The sequence below is a fragment of the Octopus bimaculoides genome, chromosome 20, assembly GCF_046866305.1.
Source record: "Octopus bimaculoides isolate indiv1 chromosome 20, ASM4686630v1, whole genome shotgun sequence".
Lineage (NCBI taxonomy): Eukaryota > Metazoa > Mollusca > Cephalopoda > Octopoda > Octopodidae > Octopus > Octopus bimaculoides.
Genome location: NC_142947.1, coordinates 34,891,278 through 34,898,985, shown reverse-complemented (window position 1 = coordinate 34,898,985; position 7,708 = coordinate 34,891,278). Strand labels below are relative to the sequence as shown.

Genomic DNA, 7,708 nt, shown 5'->3' with positions numbered 1-7,708 from the left:
AGAAGAAGCTATTGTCATTACTATTGCTACTGTTTTAAAATTTCCTATTACAAAAGAAGATATTCACTGCTGTTGGTGTTAATAACGTGTTGTGTTAATTTTCTGTGCGTTTATGACTTGAATGTCTTTTTTAGTTGCTTTCTTCCCGCTATTTCTTGTTACTAACAACACCTCCACGTTTTCTTATGTTTTTCTTTTTTCTTTCTCTTTTTCTTTTTCTTCTTCGTTATCATTTGTTAACAAGGTACTTTTTCCTGTTTCCATATTTTTGTTTTTGCCATTCCACAACAAAACATGAAGAGAAGAGCAAGTAAGAAGACAAGTGATGAAGGCGATCGGCAGAATTGTGTTCCTACGTTGTACTTACTTTTAAAAACTGACGCAAATGTCAGAACGAGACGTTTTCCTATTGAGAATGGATGTGCTACATAAAACCATGTTGTTTGTTGGTAGGAAACATTCTTTTCGTTGAGTTCTTCTCACCTTCTTTGGCTGTCTACATGTGTCAGTGTTGTCGTGTGCGTGTACGGATGATTGTATCTAAGAATATACGTATACAAGAAAGTGAGTGGGTGAGGCGGAGAGAGAGAGAGAAGGAGGAAGAATTTGCAATTGTGTGCGTACGTTTACGTTCATATATGTGTGAGTACGCGCGTGTGTGTGTGTGTGAATTGGAGTGAATGAGTAGATGAGAGAGATATACGGAGAAAGAGAGAGAGGGGTAAACGATGCTTTTTAATTGTGTATGAGTGTACGGAGATGTGTGTGTGTGTGTGTATACAGAGAGAGAAAGGGTAATTGAGAGAGTGCAGGTGTGTATGCGTGCGTGCACAAGTAGAATGGGTAATATAGAGGGGGGGGGGGATGTAGGGAAGAGATTTTTGTAAGAGAGAAAGAGAGAGGGGGTGCAGGAAATGGGAGATAAAAGATTTTGTAGTAAGAGTATGCGTTAGATATTGTGACTGCATGTGCATGTATGTGCACATGTACATACTGGAGGTAAATGCATGTGAGATCTATAACGTGTGATTTTTAGTTTGCAGTGCAGGTGTTGGTATGCAGCGTGCTAGTTATGCGTGCATATATTGTTGCGTGAGTGTGTGTACTTGCGGGGAGTTGAACGTGTAGACTAGTCTAGGCACAAGTTTAGGATCAGTGCGCGCACATACACACTGACACACACGCACAGAGGCTTACGTGTGTGTGTGTGTGTGTGTTTAGGTTGATCTAACTTGTTATTCTCAGGTGTGACTCAGACGTCACATCCTGACCAGCGGCTTTGACAAGAGGACTAAACCAAATGAGAAGAGCTGCCAAATCTCAAACTCTTGGTAAGTCAGGACGTATCTATTCTACCTTATGAATACTGACTTCGGCGGAAAGTGTAAACGAGATCAATAGTACATTTAAAACAGCTGCCTCAGCAAGCATTGCGGAATGTTAAGAGTACGACGACACACAATACAAGTTAAGGTCATCCACTGCATGCAGACATACCCCCAGCCGTCTTACCTCTGGATCAAGGTAGGCTTGAAGATGAGCTTAAAAGGTTAAACTGCTCCTCGACATTGTCCGGTGTGAAATAACAGGCGGCAGCACTAAAAAAACTCTCACTACTCGATGTCACTCAAACACCTTTGTCCTAGGTTCACAAGCATCAGGATTGGTTCGATGTGAGTAATACCTAATTATAGGTCCTACTAGACATTAAGAGCCATGTTATCTGAACTCCACATGATGAAATATCGTCCCAAGCCAAAAATGATGCTTTCGTTACGGTTCAGATGAGGCTTTGGCAGTTGCAGGAGTTTCTTGTTCAGCAATAAGTAAAAGAAGTTCAGTTCTGTGCAGAAAGTAACAATTCAAAATGCTTCTGTAACACTTTGAGAGCTGTTTACGAGTCACAGAATCTGGTTCACTTCTACTACCGAGCGCTGAATGATCAGCACTGTGACAGATACGGAGATAGTCTTTGAAATATGGGTGGAGCATTGCTACTGTGTACTAAAGCATCCCTTCGCTGTCCATGAGGCAGGTATAGCAGCTTACTATAAGCAGTGACCCTACTAAAAGGGCAGTTAAAAGTTATAGATATTATAACTAGTTCTAAGGGCTGTTGGTTCTGATACCATTCCAGTCAAGACTTACAAGATTGGAGATACGACATGCCTCAAGGCCCTCTGAGTCCTTCTAAATGGAACGTCAAGGAAATGCATTACCCCGGAATTTGTAGAACCTCTACAATTGTCGATGCTATGACATCTGCCATGACGTATCTCTGCTGTTAAGCGATAGGAAGATTCTCGCATAAGTAGTGTCGAATCAGTGAAGACGCATTGCTTAGTGGTTACGCTATTCGGCTCACACGGAGACGCAATGGCCCAGTGGTTAGGGCAGCGGACTCGCGGTTTCGATTCCCAGACCGGGCGTTGTGAGTGTTTATTGAGCGAAAACACCTAAAGCTCCACAAGGCTTCGGCAGGGGATGGTGGCGAACCCTGCTGTACTCTTTCACCACAACTTTCTCTTGCTTCCTGTTTCTGTTGTGCCTGTATTTCGAAGGGGCCAGCCTTGTCACACTGTGTCACGCTGAATATCCCCGAGAACTATGTTAAGGGTACGTGTGTCTGTGGATTGCTCAGCCACTTGCACGTTAATTTCACGAGCAGGCTGTTCCGTTGATCGGATCAACTGGAACCCTCGACGTCGTAAGCGACGGAGTGCCAACAACAATTCGGCTCACAACCGTAAGGTCGTGAGTTCTATTCCCAGCGGCGCGTTGCTCCAGTCCACTGAGTTGTCCCTGTAATTCAAAGGGCCAGCTTTGTCACATTCTGTGTATCACGCTGAATCTCCTTGAGAATTACGTTAAGGATACACTTGTGTGTGGAGTGCTCAGCACATTAATTTCATGAGCAGGCAGTTCCGATGATCAAATCAACTGGACCACTCATCGTCGAAATTGACAGCCTATGTTGAACCAGTTATTTGTCCACTTTGAACAGGATTTTCTTTTTGAGAGTCAGTGTGACATTAAAGAAAGGCACGATGTAGTTAGCATGCTGCTTGCAGCAAACTAACTTCAGGAAATTTATCACAAGCAACATCTTTTATCGACCTTATGAAGGCATTTAACATTGTCAGTTGTAAAAGACTCTAGATAATCATGACCAAGCGCGGACGTCCTCACAAATATTACCTTGGTCCAGTTCCATGAGAGAATGTTCACCAGCGTAACTGGTGCTGAGGAATCAGTGGCGGCATTCCAAATTAAAAACAGCATCGAAAATGGTTATATACTTGCACCCGTTCTTTTCAACGTGATGTTTCGTCCATACTGACTCATGTCTTTCATGACAGTGAGGATGAACTCGCCAAATACTAATGTAGTAGCGGCAAGCTCTTCAACCTGAAGTGATTTCGGGCAGAAATAAAGGTGAAAGAGGACACTTTGCGAGTTCTTGTTTGCGAATGGATGAGCTCTCATTGCATAATCAATATCTGAGATGTAGCAACACATGGACAGGTCATCTTCTGCCCGCTGTGATTTCAGCCTTATCATCAGCACCAAGAAATCTGAAGTCGAATACAAATTAATCCTTCACAATAGGTTCGTAGCACCTGCAATCACTTTGGAGGTTTAGATTCTACAGACTGTTAACATACCTACAAATATTAGCAGTAGACTCGACAAATTAACAGCAGAAACTGGTTCAATCTTTGATAGATTTTGAAAGAAAATTTGAAAGACGAAACGTCTCTTCTTTCAAATCCAAGTTGATATTCTGCAGAACAGTTCTGCCAACTTTGCTTGCTGCCAGTGAGGCGTAGACTATTTACAATAGACACACCAAAAAGCTTAATAGAACTGGGTTTTCCTACACAAAATACAACACATTTGTTGGCAGAACTGGATCCAAGAAAATGAGATCTTTAATCGCACGATGTTGTATAGCGTCTACACTTTCCTATACAGACCGCAGCTACTTTGATCAATTCACAACGCCAGAACAGATTACGAACGTCTGCCGAAACGTCTTTTCTGCAACAGTTGGTGTAGGGGAAAACGGTTGACAGCCAAACGCGACAAAGATTTTGAAAGGCCTCCATAAAATCCAGGGCTATATTAATAAGATTTACTGCTGTACTTTTATCAGTAAAGCTATCGTAGAAGCCTGACAAACGAAGATAAGAAAAGCCGAGCTGAAGAGGGAGCTACAAAAATATATAACTGCCGGTACATCAGCATGGAATTCCGATTACTTGTGTGCCCAACGTGCAACAGAACATTGAACTTGTCAGCCACTCTTGAACCCTGCGATCTGAGTCCTTCTAACCCTTGACTGATGTCATAATCACCATCCACATGGATGAACCGATGGATGGACAGACGGCTGGCTAGATGGATGGATGGATGAAACTAATGATGACGATGGTTGTTCACTGATGTTCGAAAAAGACCATGACTAACAATAGGATAGTCAGCAATGCCCATGCAAAATCCCAGGTCTAATAAGACTTGCACAACATCTCGTAGACCCTCCTCCTTATATCAGCATGATACATCATCATTTCCTGCTATTTCCGCCAGCGGCAGAATGCGCATCAACATGAGTTAGTTGCCTCCATAGTATTCAAGTCCATGCAGTGCTGTTTTTTCTCCATCTCTTAAGTTGCGGACCTCTGTTTCTCTTTCCCTTAATCATGCCTTCCAAACAGATCTTGCTGAAGTCATAAACCATTCGCATAGTGTGGCCAAGCAACTCAAGTACTTTGTTTTTCATGACAGCAGTGACTGCATCATACGAAGACAAGCCGATGCAAGATGTCTGGTATCCAATAGAAGTTGCAGGCTCGGACGTGTACCGTAAATAACCAAAATTATCAAAACCATTACCTCCACAACGGGTTTTATATCAAAGTAACGTAATAGAGACATATTTTAAAGAAAGCTAAGGAATGCCTCACTCTAAGTGGTCTTAGAGTGCATGGACACTATCGCAGAATTTCTAAGTCCATGCATATGAATGAATACATAAATAGATACGTGCAAACATACATAAATACATACAAATAAACGTAAATATATACAAATGTGTGTGTGTGCGTGCGCATTGATAAATTCTTTTCAATCTATGTGGTTGCCGATGGTTTCATATTGTCTACTTTTAAACCGAACATCAATCATCAGACTTCTGGACATCAACTAAGTAATAAATCGTTGAACATAGAGAAGTTATATTCACTTCTCCGTTTAAATGATCCGTTTGGAGCATTTAAAGCATCCAGGTAAAAACTCAGTTTGTTAAGTTAAAAAATTATGTTCAGAAGGAGATAAATGAAAAATTAATTAAAGGAGTTACATCACTTACAATGAATTTTTTAAAATTTTACAACTCGATAAAAAAAACTGGAAAAGTATGGAGCTACTGTTTGATAATAAGATGAAAAACATTAAGGGCTTGGTAGTTTTGGAAATATGTAGCACAATTAGACATATACATACCCCTAAAGTTCTGCATATATGCGCTCACCTCTCCACTAATGTAAAAGCGCAATTTTTAATTCTTAATGGTTGCGGTCGTTACGTGAGATGAATTTATCTACATTTCCTGGACTCAGAGTCAAATATAATCCTTGTCACAGTGACTTTTTCAGAAAAGAGTCTTTTCAGTTCAGTTCGTAGAGCTGACGTTTTTATAAAGCGTTGATATCGTAGTTCAAAACTTATTTCATTAATGAATAGACATAACTTGAGTGTCTTGGTGCTTGATGCTTTTTTCATTTGTCAACGTTTGAGAATAAAGAAGTATAATAAAATCTCTTCTTGAATTTCCCATCTGTCATATCTTATAGGGTGTTTAGTCCTATCAAGATTCAGAATGTTTGAGTTAACTTTGGTTTCGTATATAATAGTCTCTGGATTACAGATCCATTCAGTTGGCATATATGTATTTCTATATGAGCAATCGACCTCAAAAGATGCGGTAGGTTTATGAGATATAATATTCTCCATATTAACTGGATAGCTAAAACTTACGTTATTAGTTGTCTGTTGGATAGTTTCGTATATCAATAGCCAATGGGGAAGTGCTTATCGATTAAATTTAGAAAGGTTCCTGCTATATTGAACTGAACGTTTAGCGAGTTGGCGTGTAAACTAAATCATATTACAATACCTTTTCTATTCGGAGGGATCCTGGATTAGAGATACACATGATCTTATCTTTGAATCTATTCGTTTCTAAGGTGTCATTGTAGTAAGGGGCTTCCTTGACAAAGATCTCAATGCTAAAGTGTAGATTTTAAATCCTTCTATTTTCATAGGTTGGTAGAATAAAACCTTAACCTGTCTTTATATGAAATTTCCGTTTGGTTTCTAAACGGTTTGTATGAAATAGTATTTACACCTTCAATAACATCCAGGAAATCAATTATGGTTAACTTTGTTGCTAAGGTGATTTTAAGGCCAGAAGTACTAAATGCTTAGAGGATATCCATTTTTAGTGTATTTGGCATATGCCCTCTAGCTGTCTTTTCATCTTTGTAAAAACCAAAGTTCATAGAAGTAAACTTTCTGTTTAATGTACCCAAGATATATTACCCTTGTAAGAGTGTATCAGAAACGTATATTCATAAATGCTGACAGGGAAGCATGTGAATATTCAATGTTTGCTTGGGAAATATGTATATATATATAGATACTTGTGTATATAAAAGCGACCAGTAAGTGGTCTGTTAATATGCTAGAAAAAGGTCACTTAAAAAATTCTCCACTGAATCTTTCTTTGAGAATTTTTTAAGTGACCTTTTTCTAGCACATTAACAGACCACTTAGTGGTCTCTTTTATATACACAAGTACTATAATCCTTTTAGGATCTCCGAAAAATTTTTTTTGAACCTTCTGATTCTTTTAATGTGCTGGTTTCCTGGTATTAAATTGATATTAATTAATATTGAATTTTTACCCTATTATGTTATATATATATATATATATATATATATATATATATATATATATATGCAAGCAAGTGCGTATACACACATGCGTAGATGCATGTATATACTTACATACATGCACTTATGCATGCAATTCTTCCTCTTTCAAATGTTGTAAACAACCCAGTCACTACAAGAAACTTTTTCTTAGCTTGTGAGATGCTTAAATTCAGGATAGTGACTATCAGCAGGATGAAAAGTAGGTTTGGAAATATTGTAAAGGTGTTATCCTGGAGATGATTGAATATGTACTGTGTACCAGAACCAGGATGGAGGTGAACCATTACCAGATTCTTTGCCATGATCAAAAAACACATGTACAAATTCTATTGAGTGGAAAACATTTGCTGGACTGAATAGTTAAGGCATTTTGTTGGTAGAGAAATGAAGTAAATGCGGTCGTCAGGGTATGTGACAGAGTAATTAAGCTTAGACTAGTCATAGGCAATACAACAGAAATAGGGATCTCCGTCTATGCACCTTAACTGGAACAAACAGATGAGCAAAAGGACCATGTCTATGAGGCCATTTTATGCAATTCCTTAATCATTTGGAACACTGACTTCATGAAAACTCCATTTACTTGATCCCCTACCATTCAGGTGAGCATGCAAGCCAGGTAGACTTCATGCTCTTTATGAAGTGAAATAGATAGCTGCTCGTTAACGCTAAGTCTTTCCCCTGCGAAGGATGAGCCATTCAACATAGA

General features: G+C 39.3%; 1 protein-coding gene across 1 annotated transcript in view; it reads right to left on the bottom strand.

Annotated features, from left to right (window-relative positions):
* Positions 1–5,840, bottom strand: part of LOC106876102 (uncharacterized) — a 568,067-nt gene extending 562,227 nt beyond the window's left edge. The window contains exons 1-2 of the mRNA XM_089338341.1: positions 5,506–5,840; positions 1–540 (exon numbers count right to left, since the gene is read on the bottom strand). The exon at positions 1–540 is cut by the window's left edge and continues 418 nt beyond it. The gene's annotated coding sequence lies outside the window, so the exon portion shown is untranslated. The remainder of the gene's footprint in view (positions 541–5,505) is intronic.
* Between the last annotated feature and the right edge of the window lie 1,868 nt (positions 5,841–7,708).